Below are 17,597 nucleotides of genomic sequence, written 5' to 3' on the forward strand. Positions count from 1 at the left end.
CTGGTGGCCTCCCGCTTATCTGTGAAACAGGGGCTTCTCTCTCTCAGAAATTTGAGGAGAGATGAAAGTTTGGAAAAGTTCTTGCAAAAAGAAAGAGAATGCATGTTAAGGAGAGGCACTTGTTCATGTATCTCCTACTAGGAGACACCTCCCTTGGTAAATTCTAATATTATTGGGGCTATTACATTAATAGAAAAATAAATGAGTGTCTCTTTTCAACATTCATTTGTATATGAATGATACTAAAGTCTATAGAAAATATGATAAGTGGTTAAGGACACTTTTAAGTTCCTAATAAAATTTGATATTGAAAACAATTTGGCATATAAAATGAGAAAATTTGCCTTTTGTTAAACTTTATTTTTTCCATTTGACTAACACACTATTTCAATTATCTTCAAATGTGTTTGGTACAATAAAATATTTTTCTAAGACAGCTTAATTGCTAAGAAAAAAGCATGGCTTTTAAAAAAGATATTGAAGTTTGTAAATGGTAAAACTATACGTGCTGCCTCAGTGTTCTAAATCATTTACTTGGATGGTATATCTTCAAAATATTTTGAAGTGATTTTCACATTATAAAAGAAGAAAAATTGAAAAAAAAAACCTTTGACAAAACCATTTTGAGATAAAAGTATATACTTTTCTATTGCAAATGATTCAAATCTTTAAAAAAATTGTGGGGTAAGAATAAAGTTCAAAATTTGTTAAGTTTCAGTGACAATGTTCATGTTGGTGTCATCATACAAGCTCAAAATACACCAGGTGTGATTAACAAGAGGATCGGATAATGTGCCTCACTATTATGCTCAGAATCTAATAAAAACTACTCCTTTTTCCCCCAAAAATATGAGTTACCACTTTCACAACATTTCTCTTTAATTTTAATTTTATTATAATTCAACTATGCAACAAGTAAATATCAAATGCTGATAACAGTAGTTTCATACTGGCTTCAAGATGATATATTGTTAAAAACACACAAACACATGCACACATATACAATGACACTACGTTCTCATCTCATTCAAGCTGAAATACTTTTTGAAACCCCACTAAATTTCCAGTAGATAAATTAATACATTTATTTCTGCAAAGGTGAAAGATTCCTATGTTTTAAAAGATGTATTATAAAAAATAAAACAAAACAAAACAAAACAAAAATAAAAGATGTATTATAAAGTTACAGGTTTAAGGGTGATTCTCCAGCTGCTTTGTGGTGTCCTCCATGGTTGAGACTCACGATTTAATCAATAATCATCACTATCTAGGGCAGTATTTCTTGAAAAGGGAGATATGCTAGTGAAAGGAAATATAGTGTGGCTACATATAAGAATAGCAAAGGTGTAGGTCATCAGGAGAGACAAGATAGTACTTTTCGAAAATGCCCAAGTACTTAAGAGAATAAATTCTCAAAGGAGAAGAACCCTGAAACCACCACTGAAAATCACTAGTTGACTATTGCTTGACTTTGGGGTAGAAATCTGGCTCATTTGCTGGCATATATTTCCATTAGTGAACATCGGGGAGAAAGAGACGGAAATAGAGACCCAGATATCAGTCTTTTCCATGAAACTTGAACTGTTAGAGAATCAACACCATACCTAATATTTTAAAATGTAGCAATAGCCTAAATGCCCATCCTCAGATCAATATATATAATCCATATATATATATATTTCACTCATAAAAAGCAATGAAGTACTGGTGTATGCCATAGTGTAGACAAAACTGGGAAGCATTATGCTAATTCAGAGAAATAGCACTGCACAACTACATTTATATGAAATATGCAGAATAAATAAATTCATAGAGATAAATCCATAGAGCCCTTGTGATTTGGATGTGTGTCCTTATATCTAAACGAGACAGCAGAGAGAGAGCTAGCTCATCCCCCCACCACGTGAGGATTCAGTGAGGAGACTGCCCTCTATGAACCACAAGGCAAACATGCCACTACCTCGACCTTGGACTTAGCTTCCAGTGTCGTGAAAAATAAATCTCTGTTGTTTTTTAAGCTACAAGGTATTTTGTTACAGCAGCCCAGGGAGACTAAGTGAATGTCACCTCACGAAATTAATTTAAGAACTTTAATGTACCATATTATAAATGAGATTTCATTAACTTTAATAAACAATATATGTTTAAAGTCCATATTTATTACATAATAATATTAACTCTCATTTATCAAGCAGCTATGCTTTGCACAGAATTCACCCAGTGATCTTTTGAAGTGCGCATTATTATTTGCTTTCTCACAGTGAGAAAGCAAAACTCACAAAGTTTGAGTTACTTGCTGAAAATCAGTTGGTGGATGGTGAAGGTAAGCTTTCTTTCTTGGACTTTAAAATTTGTACTCTTTTCGTTATATTTCTCTGCCCCTTATCATGAATGCTTGAATTGTTATGCCTCTTTTCAATTGGCTTTATTATGTTATGATCTATAATGAAGACGATATGGTTTCTACTTCCTAAGAGGAAAAGTTAGTAAAAGAGAAATCAGGGAAATATACTTGGGGAGTGATGAGAGAACAGGGAAGGAAAAAAAATGGCAGAAATATTTGAAATTCCAATTCTTATTCCAGTCTTGAAAATGTAAAAATATTAAAGATGTGAGAAAAGCTTAGAGAGGAGAAAAGAACCTATTTGTCATTTTAAAGAATAAGTTGTGGAAATAGCTAATATCATAAATAATTACATAGGAATGACTAAGCAATTAATTATTTTTCTTAGAATCATGAACATGAGAACATAGGCATAGATTCTGGTGCTGCTTCTTGAATGTAAAGGGTTGGTTGGAGTAAGAAGGAGAACTTAAAGATTAAGATGGATGGCATCAGATACATAAAAAAAGATATAAGTGGAATACTCTTTTGTGGAGGAATTATAAAATATAAGGCAGAAATTAAACTACAATGACTTTTCCAAAATAATAAGAACAAAAATGTAGCATAGTGAATTTATAAATTTAAATTTGTAAATGTGCGTATAAATTTATATAGAACTATATACACACTACCACAAATGTACACATACATATGTACATATGAAACACTGGATTTATTATAATCTGTGCATATTTTTTACTTCTCCCATTATTTTATGTATAATTTATCATACTTTTTCTGAGAAGGAAATATAAGAATCAGTTAACTCCAGTTCCTTTCAAATTCATCTACTTAACATCTAAGAAAAATTATATATTCTGAAAATTCATGAAAACAACATCAAAGTTTTAAAAATCAATTGAAGCATTTTATCCTTTTCTTTTCAAAAGTTAAACTTCTGATTTATTGTATTATTATTGTCACTATGTTTCTCTTTCCCTAACAAACTCTCTATATGCTTGCACAATGCTTTTGAGCAAACCACAGAACTCAGAAAAAACATTTATAGCATTTCATAACTATGCATCATTACATATCTTGTCCCTGGCCATATAAATTTCTATCAATCATTATGGCTGTCATTGTTATTACATTACTGCATTTGTATGCACAGATAGTTTAAATTTTTTAAGATATTTTTCTATGCCACTTCTAGGATAATTGGATGCCTCTATTTGCATCATTTTCAAATGGGAGGAATAAGATTAGAAAATGACACTGACACTAAAAGAAAAAAAAATGCCAGATTTGCAAAGTGACAACAGTCACATTTGGCTCTGGTTTGAGTATATGAAATCTATATTTATTTATTTTACTTTATGTATCAAAATGAGGAGACTAATACATTCAATCTGTGCTCAGGTTTAGTCTTACTCAGCATATTTATTTTGCTTTGGCAGGCTCAAATTTTAAAGACAGTGAGGAGTTTACCATGAAGGCCACATATTTTCTAAAAACACTTTATAATTTATCTTATATCATTTTCTCAGTTGATGGTTGCTCACGTTGAATGAATAAAGGAAAGTGCTGAATATGAAAATAATTATTTAATATCATGTAGTTTTATTTTAGATTGTTCTGATTTGCCTTTGGATTATTTTATTAGACAAGGGTTTAAAGTAATGTTATTCCTTTTTTGTAATCTAGCTCAAATCTCTACTCTCCATCCTCCATAGAGACACCACTGTATTTATGATTAATGCTCATGTGACTCAGGCATTCATTATTGTAACGCTTGGTTGATTGATTTTCTTAAACACTTCCTTCAAATATTACCAATACTTCTAAATGTTGTAGTACAAATAGAAATTACTTAAGCAATGGATGTGTAACTCTCAAGTTAATCCATGTACTATTTCATAAACACACAGAACAAACTTAATACACTGTCATTTACATGACCTGACATAGTAGCTACTAGAGGTATGTGAGATCCTGATCCAAAAGTATGCCTGCTTTTATTTCTTTTTGAAATGAAAATAAGAAAGGAAAAATGTTTGAGGAAAAAACACAACCATTGAACTTAAAAAAAAAATGCATGTAATGAATGAAACAGCATCTGAGAATCAGAAAGCAAAGTGAGTAAATTCTATAATTATTTTGCTCTACTGCACAGCTTCATTTGCCCATGTGCTACCAGATTATTGAGCCTAATTGTTCTGAGTTTCAATCTTGATGATGCTCCCACAAAGCTGCCTATGTGAACTCAAGCAAATCATTTAATGAAAGCTTCTGTAGAATGGGAATAACTCATAACTTGCAAGATTATTACAAGAATTAAATCAGATGTGTTTCTAAAGTGTTCGGTAGGTTCCCTGAGTCATACAGAGAAAGTAACAACTGATAGATGTCATCATTGACTACTGTTCCCTTTCTCACAAACAAAGCAAATTTTCACATCTAGTAATGCATACTTTACTCCTCTTCCCTAGGTCACCGTTATCAACTCTTCAAAACCATATTCAACTGACGAAAATTATCTTTCTTGAGACCCACATACTCAATCTGATCCCGACATCTAACACTTATTATAGGTCCCAGTACTTAGCTATCATACCCACATCCATATATTAAACTGTAGTATATTCTTAATGACATGAATATATAATTTTTTATTCATAGGTACTCCTTATCTGATAATCACTTGCTAGCTACAATGTGATCGATCAAGGATTAAATTGGCCAAGTATTTTAAGTTCTATTATTTTGAACATTGTTTTCCAGATGCTGGAGACAGTGCTTTTACTCGTCTAAAAGCATGTGGAATCAGAAGCTCTTTCCTATGGTGCTGAAAGTATCCTGATTTCTTTTATGTACAGAGAAATGCATTTGGAAAGGAACATTTTAAGCACATGTGTCTAAAATGACTCCGTACCTTTTTTCTTTACCATCTACATTTACCCAAAGACCTATTAATCTTAGCATTTTGACCATACTGTATGATTTAAAATGGTGACATTTTCAGTGAGCATAAAGCAAAGAGCAAAAAGAGTAATGGTAAAAGTAATCAAAACCAACAATTAACTAAAGAATTACATCTCACGTTAATATTAAAATGATGAAAAGTGACTTAAAATCATATTCATAGATAGAATTTCCTTTTTGGAAATTTATGAGAAGCTACCATGGTACCAATATTAGGAAAGAACTGGATACAGACTAATGCTTGTAACCAAACTTCATTCCCATGACCTAATAGGTGGTGATCATACATCTTGGGATTTTCCCAGGACAGCTCTCGTTTATGCACATGTTTTGAGCTCAACTATTGATAAGTATTGCTCACTTTCACTGTTAAAATGGCACAAATTCAAAATAAATTCTGTATATATTACTAAAGCATGGAGTTTTCCAATTCATTAAGAAATATTGCCCTACTGGGTCAGAGTTCACACACGTTAGTACAAAAGTATCTATTCATTTGGGTTATATCATTCAACAAATTTCTCTACCTGTGTTGGAATATGTGTGTGTGTGTGTACATTTTTAAATTTCTAATGGCATTATACTTGGTTTATTATTCCATATCTGGCATTTTCACTTATGATTAGATCATAATTATTCCTCATTTAGATACACAAAAGATCAGATTCATTCATCTTAATAATGCATATACAGTTGACCTTTCAACAACATGGGTTTGAACTGTGCAGTTCCACTTATAAATGATTTTTTTCAATAAACACAGTATAGTACTGTAAACTTATTTTTTCATCCTTATGATTTTCTTAATAACATTTGATTTCTCCAGTTTACTATATTGAAAGAATACAATATATAATACATGTAACATACAAAATATGCGTTATTTAACTGTTTATGTTACCAGTAAGGCTTCCAGTCAACAGTAGGCTATTAGTAATTATGTTTTAGGGGAGTTAAGTTATACACGATTTTTTACTGTGAAGGTGGTCAGCAAACATAATTCCCATGTTGTTAAAGGGTTAGTTGTATACCATAATTTCTTTCCTCAAGATCATTTGATAGACATACAAACTTACATGAGATCAAAATGGTAACTTTGATGAATTGCTGGAGGCTGAGTATTGACTAACACAAGACAGAAATGCCTGGGGTCTACAGCCTTTACAGTGTCCCCCATTGTGCTGCGTCTTAATTTCAGGAACACCACCAGGTCCACGGTGAAGAGCCAAAAAAAAAAAACCCTCATGATTCTGGCAAGGAGGGAAAATTAGACATGTTGAAATACTCCCAGTGTATTCTCCATAAGCCTCTAGCCAGGATAAAAAAGAGAAAGAGAGAGAGAATTTTTTAAAAATTACTAATATTAAAAATGAAAGAAGAGTCATCACTGTGATCTCATGGGCCTCAAAAGGATAATAAAAGAATACTATAAACAATCTATGCTAATAAATTTAATAATCTGGGTGAAATGCATCAATTCCTGGACATACACAAACTATCAACATTCACCTAATCTGATTAGGTCTATATTTATTTAAAAATTAAACCAAAAATTTGTAATCTTAAAAAAAAAAGCTTCAGACCCAGATGGTTTCAATAATGACTCTACCTAGAATTTAAAGAGGATATGATACCAATTCTCTACAATCTAAGTAAATAAAGCTGAGGGAACACTTCGTAATTCATTCCACAAGGCCATTTTACACTAATGCAAAAAATTCATAGATATTACAAGAAAAGAAAATTATAGGCCAAGGGCTCTCACAAATATAGGTGCAAATATTTGCAAAAAAAAAAAAAAAGCAAACTGATCCAAAAATGTATAAAAAGTGGGATTTATTCCAGGTCTACAAATCAATTAAATTTGATTTAAAAGCCATTAAATCAATCCATCATAGCAGCAAGCTAAAGAATAAAAACCATACCGTATATCAATAGAAGCAGAAATAGCAATTTGCAATATCCAAAGCAATAGACAAGAAAGGGAAATACAGATTATACAGATATAGAAAAAAATAAAACTAACTTTATTTGCAGACGACATGATTGTCAGGTCAAGAATTGACCAAACACTTTTCTGGAACTAGAAAGCAATTGCAGCAAGGTCACATGTATAGTATATAGTAAATATACAAGATATAATAAAATACAAAAGTACAAAAGTTAGTTGTTTTCCTACATGCCAGGAATGGGCAATTGGAATTTGGAAAACAAAACCAAAACAAAACAAAAAATAAATCACTTCACTTGCAATAGCACTAAAAAAAGGAAATATATTTAAGTATATGTCTATCATCATATATACCAAATCTGCATGTGGAAAACAAAACAACTCTGATGAAAGTAATCAAGTAAGATCTAAATATATGGAGAGGGATTCCATTTTTATAAATTGGAAGACACAAAACTATTTATTTAAAAACTTCCCAACTTGCTCTAAAGAGTTAATGCAATATCAACCAAAATCTCACAAGTTGTTACATCAATGAGTATATTCTAAATTGTATGTGAAAAGACAAAATATCCATATTACCAACACAATACTGAAGAATGTGACTTAAAGACTGACACTATTTGAATTCAAGACCTAACATAAAGCTTCAGTAATCAAGACAGCATGGTATTACCAAAAGAATAGACACATAAACTGATGGAACACAATAGAGATACCCAAAATACAATCACAGAGTTGTGTATAACTGATCTTTGACAAAGTAGCAAAAGAAATGTACTGGAGGGGAAAAAGAGTGTTATCAACAATTGATATTAGCACAGTTGGATGTATATACTAAAAAAATTAATCTGTACACAGACCCTATATCTTTCACAAATACTACCTCAACATCTACCACAGACCCAAATGTAGAGTGAAAAACTACAAAACTTCTATAAAAAGAGGAACAAAATCTAGGTGACCTTTTGGTAATAGTGTTTTAGATATATCATCAAAAACATGACTCATGAAAGACAATATTGATAAGATGGACATCAGCTCTATGAAAGACAATCTTAAGGTGGTGAGGACAATCCACAGAGTGGGAGAAATATTTGCAAAACCTATATGATAAAGGAATTATATCTAAAATATGTAAAAAAAAAACTCTTAAATCTCAACAGTATAAAAACAAAAACCCAATTAAAATATGGTCAAAAATATTTGAAGAGACACTTCACCAAAGAAGACATACAGATAGCAAACACAAGCTAAAGTATAAGTTTTAAGTATAAAAATATACTTAAAATCATTAGTGATTTAGGAATTGCAAATTAGAACAAAAACAAGATGTTATTGCCCAACTATAAAATGGCTAAAATAAAAAAAATTTTTTTTGACAATATCAAATGCTGGTGATGATATAGAACAACCAGAAATCTTATTCTTGGCTGGTAGAACTTCAAAATGATACAATCATTGAAGATATTTCAGCAGTTTCTTTTTTTTTTAATATTTTATTTATTCTTCATGAGACACACGGAGGGAGAGAGAGAGAGAGAGGGAGAGAGAGAGAGAGGCAGAGACACAGGCAGAGGGAGAAGCAGGCTCCATGCGGGGAGCCCGATGCTGGGCTCGATCCCAGGACTCCAGGATCAGGCCCTGGGCCAAAGGCGGCGCTAAACCACTGAGCCACCCAGGCTGCCCATTTCTTAAAAAGTTAAACATCATCTTACCACTTGACTCAATAATTACACTGCTAGGTATTTACCCAATTGATTTGAAAATTCTATTTGCTCAAAAACCTGCACATGAATGATTACCACAACTTCCTTCATAATTTCCAAAACCTGGAAGCGAAAAAAATGATACCCTTCAATAGGTGAATGGGGAAAAAAAAGCTATGGTACATTCAAAAAATGAAAGTTTATTTAGTAATAAAAAGAAATGAACTATCAAGGCATGAAAAGACATGTGAGAACATTAAATGCATATTCTTAAGTAGAAGAAGCCAGTCTGACGTGTATATATACTATATGAATCCATCTATGTACATTCTGGAAAAGGCAAAACTATTAGGATGGTAAACAGATCATCGGTTGGCAGGGATGCACTATGGGGTGAGGGCGGCATACAGAGTTGAATATATAAAGCACAGGGAATTTTTACAATACTGAATCTCTTCCCCGTGATGCCGTAATACTGTTACATGAACCTATTATGGGAACTTGCAAAGCCTGTAGAACTTTATAGCACGAAGAATGAACCTTAATGTATGCAGATTAAAAAATATATGTATTTTATATTAAGGAGGTTAGATGGCTCCAGGAAGGAATGCCGACTTGACAAAAGAATCTAACTATATTACAAATATATGAAATAGCCTTAAAAGAGAGTGGGAAAGAAAGGCACCGAAGAAGTAACTGAAAGCGAGTGAGGTCTGTAAGACCAAAGCAAAATAACCGCATGTAAGTGCCATACTATAGTCGATAATATTGTTCTCCACAGGAGCATAGGTTAAGGATTTTGGTACTGCTATCCATGGATACTGGAAATGAATGATTAAATAAAAGGGTGGCAGATGGAGAGAGCCAGATTTCTCGACTTATGACATAAGAATTCAGCAGTAAGCAAGAAGAAGAGGCTAAATGATCCAGATGTTAATATATTAGGGTAAGAACTCCTGCTCTGTAAGAACTCATGTTCAGTTTTAGATACAGATTATTGCATTGAGAGGTGCCTGAAAAAAAAAAAAAAGAGAGAGAGAGGTGCCTGTAGCTGTAAGTATATGCAGAGGTGGACATGCACATTTATATTTCTTTGTTCTATCAACTGAGGAGATCTTCCCAGGTTTAATACATATGTTAATAGTTATTCCAGAAGTAGAGCAAAAACAAAGAAAAATATCTGAAAGAACAAAGGTCAAAATTACTTAAAAAATTGAAGATAAATATTAATGTATAGATCCACAGCGCTCAGCAAACTGAAAGCAAGATAAATTCAAAGTAAACAATTCCTAGGGCCATCACATTATAGTTAAACAGCTGAAAAAATAAAGAAATAATACTGAAACAATATTCAAAATAGCCAGAGAAAAAGAGGCGTATTGTTTATAGTGAACAAGGATTAAAAAAAATAATTACCGTGATTTCTAGTTAGAAACAATAGAAGCCAGATGACAAAGGAATGGAATACTCAAAACGAAAGAAGTCTGTAAAAGTTTAATACAGTGGAAAAGCTCCGCATAATGAGAGTACGATAAAAACTGTTTCAGAGAAGCAAGCAGCAGAATGGTGGAAATTAAAAGGCAAAGGTAATCATTTGGAATAAACTCTATGTTGTCTACCAGAGAAACATTTCAGAAATAACATACATACATTAAGTAGTTAATTCAGTTTTTAATTTAATTCCAGTATTGTTAATATGCAGTGTTTTATCAGTTTCAGGTGTACAATATAGCGATTCGACAATTCTATACATTATTCAGTGCTCCTCATGGTAAGAGTGCTCTTAATCTCCATCACCCATTTCAACCCATCCCCGTCCCCCCTGGTAACCATCAGTTTGTTCTTGAATGAAAAATCTTTACTCATGCAACTGAAAGCAAAAGAATGCATGTATGGCTACATTAATATTAAAGAAAGTATATTACAAGACAAAATATAAAGAGAGTAACTTCTTAGTGATAAAAGGTGCAATTTCTGAGAAACATATCAACCTAAAATATGTATGCACATAACAATAAATTTTCAAATTTCATGAAGATAAAGTTAAAGCAGATAGAAATAATATAAATTTCCACAGTGATAGTAAAGCAACTGTCACTGGCTGTAGCCTGAATGCTTATGTCCCCCTAAATTTCATATGTTGAAACCAAATTCTCAATGTGATGGTTTGGTCGTATGGCCTTTAGGAGGTGATTAGGTCAGAAGAGAGCATAGCTCCATGAATGGCATGAGTACCCTAATAAGAGACCCTGGGGAGCACTCCGACCCTTTCCATGGTGTGAGGACATAGCAAGACAGACACCATGAACCGTGAGGTGGGGGCTAACTAGATACTAAATCTTCTGGTGCCTTGATCTTGGACTTCTCAAACTCCAGAATGTGAGAAATAAATTTCTATTGCTTATAAGCCACCAGGTTTATGGTATTCTGTTATAGACGATGGACTGGAAAGGAGTAAGATATCATCCCCAACTCAGTAACTGACAAAAAAAATTAAAGAAAAAAAAAGTCAACATACAAAAGATCTGAAAAGCTCTATCACCCATCACCCTTTAATTAAAATTTTAAAAAGATTGTGTTCAACATCCACAGAATCCATATTCTTTTCAAGTAAACATAATATATTCCCCAAGACGGATCAAGTGCTGGGCCATAAAATAATTTTAATCGATACAAAATTGAAATATTACAGGCCATATTCTCTAATCCCAACAGAAATAAATTAGAAATCAATAACCATAATAAAATCATATACCCTGAAATATTTGGAAAGTGATTAAAACCCAAGGGATATATGATTTTAAAAAAGATACAGACAAGTATAAAATATTTGTAGATGAAAGACCATAAAAAATCAAAATTTCTGGGTATGCAGCTAAAGCAGTGCCTGGAGCTTTAAAAATCTGTATTAGGGAAGAAGGAAAGGAGAAGAGAGGGAAGAAGAGACAAGTGGGGAGGGCAGGGAAGGGTAGAGGAGGAGAGGAGAGAGGAGAGGGAAGAACAGGGAGGGGAGGAGAAGGGAGGGCAAGGAGGAGAGAAGGGAGGAGAGGAGGAGGAGAGGTGGAGGAGAGGAGAGGGAAGAAAATGGAGGACAAGACAGGAAGGGAAAAAGAGAAGATAGGAAGGGAAAAAAAGAAATGGAAACTAAATATTTAGAAAAAATTAAATTTCCATCTTACAATGCAAGAAAATGTAAAGTAAAAGTAAACCCCAATAAATGGAATGAAGAACTAATATTTTAGAATATGACACTTAAAAGCAATGGCAACAAAAGCAAAAAAAAAAACAACAACAACAACAACAACAACAACAACAAAAACAAATGGGACTACCTCAAACTATAAAGTTTCTGTATAGCCAGAGAAAACGGTAACAAAATGAAAGGCAGTATGAAATGGGAGAAAATATTAGCAAATCATGTATCTGGTAAGGAGTGAACATCCTCAATATAGAGACAGCTCACACGACTCAAGAGCAATTAGTAATCATCATCATCTGAGTTTTAGAAAAGGAGAGGAACTAAACTGATTCAAAAAAAAAAAAAAAAAAAAAAAGCAGAGCAACCGAACAGACATTTCTCCACAGAAGACATACAGATGACCAACAGGTTCATGAAAAGGTGCTCAACATCACTAACCATCAAGAAAGTGCAAATAAATATCAAAATGGGATATCATCTCACCACTGTTCAAGGGGCTATTATCAGAAAGACAAGAAAGAGCAAATGTTGGTGAGAATGTGGATGAAAGGAAACCCTCGTGCACTGTTGGTGGAGATATAAATTGGTGCAGCCACTGTAGAAACCAGTATGGAGGGCCCTCAAAAAAATAAAAAATAAAACTATGGTACACACACATACACACTGGAATATTCTCAGCCATAGCAAAGAATGGAGTCTTGCCATTTGCAGCAACACGGATGGACCCAAAGCATATAATGCTTGAGTGAAATAAGTGAGAGGAAGGCAAATACCATATGGTTTCACTTGTATGTGGAATTTAAGAAACAGAACAAATGAGCAAAGAGAAAAAACGAATAAAGAGAGAGAGAGAGAAAAAACCAAGAAACAGACTCAACCGCAGAAGAAAAACCAGCCAGGTGGTGGGGGTTGAGGAGAGCACTGGTTGGGATGGGCGCCGGCTCACTAGGGAAGCGCGGGGTCCCTCTCTGGGGCACCTGAAACCACTGTCGGGCTGTATGTCAGCAATTGGAGCTTAAATGAAAGGGAGGAAACAACGGGACTACCACATGACCCCACAGCCTCACTTCTAGGCATACACTCAGAGGAGATGAATATGGGAGATCATCACATGGACCCTGTGTGTACATTTACACACACACACACACAAGAATGTGACTCAGCCGTGAGAAAGAAGGAACTCCTGCTATTAAGTCAAACGCTGAATGATATCATCTATATGATGGATTCTTAAAAAAAAAAAAAAATCAAGCTCAGCAACTGAGAGTAGAAAGTGATTGCCGGGGCCTGGGTGGGAGTGGCGTGGGGGAGGTGAGGACAGGGAGAGGTTGGCAAAGGTACAAACGTTCAACTACAAGACATAGTTGTAGTAAGTTACCTTAAGATGTAGTAAGTACTAGTGAAATAATGTAGAGAACTAAAGAGCTGATTAGAAATACAATTATTAGTGTATGGTCATGGGAAAGAAGTAACTCCTCTATAATAGGGGAGGTTGCGTCCCGAAGTCCGAGTTGAAAAGGGTACGCCATAGAGATATAGAGGGGTTTCACCTGTAATTTGACTTCGACAAAGTCATGTAATGTTTACTAACATCTCCTAACTGAGGAAGACATAATGGTTATGACATTGGCTTGAAACCAGTTTTAGGGGGTTCGATGCCTTCCTTTCTTATTTTTGGATGACATATGTAGGTTCTTCAAACGTATGATATGGAGGGGGACACCCGTGTAATCACTCGATGTTAGTTGTGGTAAGTTCTACTATTGCAAGTTCTCATGTAGGTGCAAAGGCCTCCCAAATCATACGGATTATAAGTATCACTGCTGTGAGTGGGATGAATGAGCCCATAGAGGAGACAGTATTTCAAGTAGTATAAGCATCTGGGTAATCGGAGTAACGACGAGGTGTTCCAGAGCCTGAGGTCTCATGCATAAAACAGGGACTATAGTTGATAACACGCAACTGTAAACTTGAGGTTTGCTAAGCAATTAGAACTTGCATGTCGCCAACATACAGAGCTAGAGCTAGAGATAGAAACGTGATGCGAGATGTGCTCCTTAGTTAGGAGAAATTCTTTCATGAGGTGTACGTATGTTAAAGAATCACGTTTTAAATGTGTCGTGACTTTGTCAATTAATCCTCAATAAAGCCACAAACGAAACAAGACTGTGGATCAAAAGAAAAGCATCGAGAGTTCAGAGATAAACCCATACATCTAGGGCCAGCTGAATTTTGGTAAGTGGGCGCAAACCGTTGGACGGAGAAAGGACAGTCTTTTCAACCAACAGGATAACTGGAAATCCATGGGCAAAAGAGTCGAGTTGGACATTGGCCTTGGGCAGCACACAAAGATGAACTCAGAACGGATCAAAGACCCAAGATGTAAGAGCTGAAACTAGAGAAGTCTTGGAAGAAAACAGACGAATCTTCACGATCTCTGATTTGGCAAGAGATTTTTAAATACGGTACTAAAAGCAGGAAAGGAAAAAAAAAATACATCGATTTAATCAAAATGTAAAACTTTGTGCGTCGAAGGACACCAACAAGAATGTGAAAAGACGCCATGCAACTGTGCCCCACGGTGTCAGTGAGGTTGAGACTAGCAGAGGATTTAAAGCCTGTTTCCTGTGCCTCCCCAGTCAGCGATTGTGTCCTTTCAGACCCGCTAACAACCCCACGGGCAGTCTCTGCAGAGGCCTGGACTCAGGTCAAGCGACAGGGCTGCGGCCTACACTTATGCAAGGCCTGCGCCCCTCACCTGAGGCGGTGAGCCCAGGACTCCGTCCAGCCCACACGGCCCCCAGCGTGTGCCCACCGTTCCTTCTCCCTGTCCAAGCGCCCCAGTGTCAGAGGCTGAATCTTGCACATTTCTGATGCCAAGTGTCCCCCACAAAGTGGACGCGAGATACCTGTCACCCAGATGCTTGCTAAAGGTGAATGTTCCCTCTTTCTCATGAGTGTTCAGGCTTCCCCACCTTCTCATCAATATGTGTGAAACCCCATCCCCCGTGATTGTACACATCTTGTCCTCTCACCTTTGGGGGACTGGCGCCTTGTCCGGCCTCCCCCTTTGGCTGCCTGTTGAATAAACCCTCTCCTTGGCACATGGCTGCGGTCTCAGTGGTTGCGGTTTGCTGGGCGTCAGGCACACAGAGGTGGGTGCAGGTATAACCACAGGATGGAAGGAAACGTTTCCAAACCATTTATCTGAAAACACGTTCTTATGTGGAATGTATAAAGAACTCTCACAACTTAAGAAGCCAAATAACCCAAAAAAGACTGGGATGGGCACCGTCCGGGGAGGACAGACAGCCAAATGGTCCATAAGCACGTGAAAAGATGCCCAACCTGGTAAGGCTCATGCAGACCAAGACCACAAGGAGATACCGCTTCATACGAGTTAGGATGGACAGAATCACAAAATCAGGTAACAGTCCTGGGGAGGATGCGGAGACATTCGAACCCTCGTACCCCACTTGTGGGAATTGAGAATGGTGCAAATGCTTTGGAAACCAGGGTGGCAGTTCCTCAAATGTTTTGAAACAGAATTATCAGACCACTGGTGATTCGACTCCCAAATGAGAGCATGTTTATGCAAATAAACTTATAAACCAACGCACGTACCAACATAACCTGTAGCAGCCAAAAAGTAAGAGCAACCCAAACGTTTAGCAAGGGATCAATGAAGAAACGACGTGTGCTATCGTCATACACGGAGTATTACTGGGGCACGAGCAGGAGTGGAGTGCTGATTCCTGCTACAACCTGGATAAACCTTAGAAACGTCGAACAAAGTGCAAGAAGCTAATCGGGTGAAACCACGTGCTCTGATTCTATCCACGTGAAAGTCCAAGGTAGGGAAATCTACACAGTAAGTAGAACAGCCATTTCTTGGGGGGCAGGGAGGGGCGTATGGGGGATGGGGGAGTGACACGCAAGGCGTAGAAGGTTTCTTTGTGAAGTGATGGAAATGTTGAAATACGTGGAGATCACACTGCTGTATACATTTGTCAGAACCTACCAGCTACACCATTAAATCGTTTACATTTCCTGTACATACAAATTATACTTCAATAAAGTTGATGAAACCATCTCTACTTGATTTTCTGAAATCAAATCTTCCTTCACTGAGGGTAGATCTACTTATTCACATTTCTTTTGTTCTTCAATAATGTTTTGTAGTTCAATAGCTTTTTAGAACTTTGTTAGTATTTTATAATGTTGGTTACTATTGTCAATGAGGTATTGATCTTCTCTTCCTATTTCTAACTAATCTTTGCAAATACGGAGAAAGCCATTGATTTTTATATAGTAATCTGGTATATAGCCAATTTTCCAAATAGTCTTATTCATTTTTATAAGGTTTTAATAAATTATCTGTAATTTTCTAGTAATGAGTTCTATATCATCTACAATCCAAGGGAAATTTTGTATTTTTTTTTCTATTTGTCTTGAATTTATTCTATTCTTGCCTCATGGTACTACCTAAGTCTTCAAAAAAAAATTTCACTGATTTTGCTGAGTGTGACTTGTATTTCCCAATTATCATATGAATTTCAACACCGACATGTTATTTGCTGTTGGGTGTTGGTAGTCTTTATATTCTTCATACAATTTCCTTCTATTTTACTTAATACATTTTATGAGGAATAGCTGCTGAATTGTATCAAACTCTTCTTGATCGTTTGTTGATTTATATGCTTTTGCGCCACTAATATTGATGTAATTCTTCATTCAATTAATAAATATTTATCGAGCCCATATTGTGTTGCAGACACTTCTAGTCTCTAAGGGCACAATAGTGAAATAATCCAATGGAATAGAAATTTACAAATATATAAGCACAGGGAATATAAATGATAATATGCAGTTACATAAATAGAACACATACGCAATGTGTTCTATGTGTATGTGTATGAATATACATGTGTGCGTATATGGAATTAAAATGGGTGTAATCGAAAATGTTGAATGAATATTGCACATTTGTCTGTTACTGTTATGCAAATGGTAAAGTGGCCTTTTTGTGAACCTCATCGCTAATGGGTATTCAAAGCAGGCAGAGAAACTTGCTAGGGCAAAGACTCAAGTTGAGGAGAAGACTACGTACATATTTCATGAGCTGAAAAACGTTAAACGTGATTAGCTCACACTGTGTGAGAGAGACGTGGTAGAGCAGTGGGCAGGGTGATAGGGAGGGGCCAGATCACACAGCGCCTTCCAGGTTAGAGTAACGTCTAATCAATTATGTTAATATCCTGAACTATCGAACCACCCTTACATTCCTGTAATAAGCATTTTTTTTGCTGTGGTGAATTATTCATTGAACGCTCTCCTGGATCCATCAATTAATATTTATTTATACGTGTTTATCCATATTAATAAATGATGTTGGTCTATAGGGCAATACTAATTTTTTTTTTTTTG

This window comes from Canis lupus, chromosome 7 (assembly GCF_048164855.1).
Source record: "Canis lupus baileyi chromosome 7, mCanLup2.hap1, whole genome shotgun sequence".
NCBI lineage: Eukaryota > Metazoa > Chordata > Mammalia > Carnivora > Canidae > Canis > Canis lupus.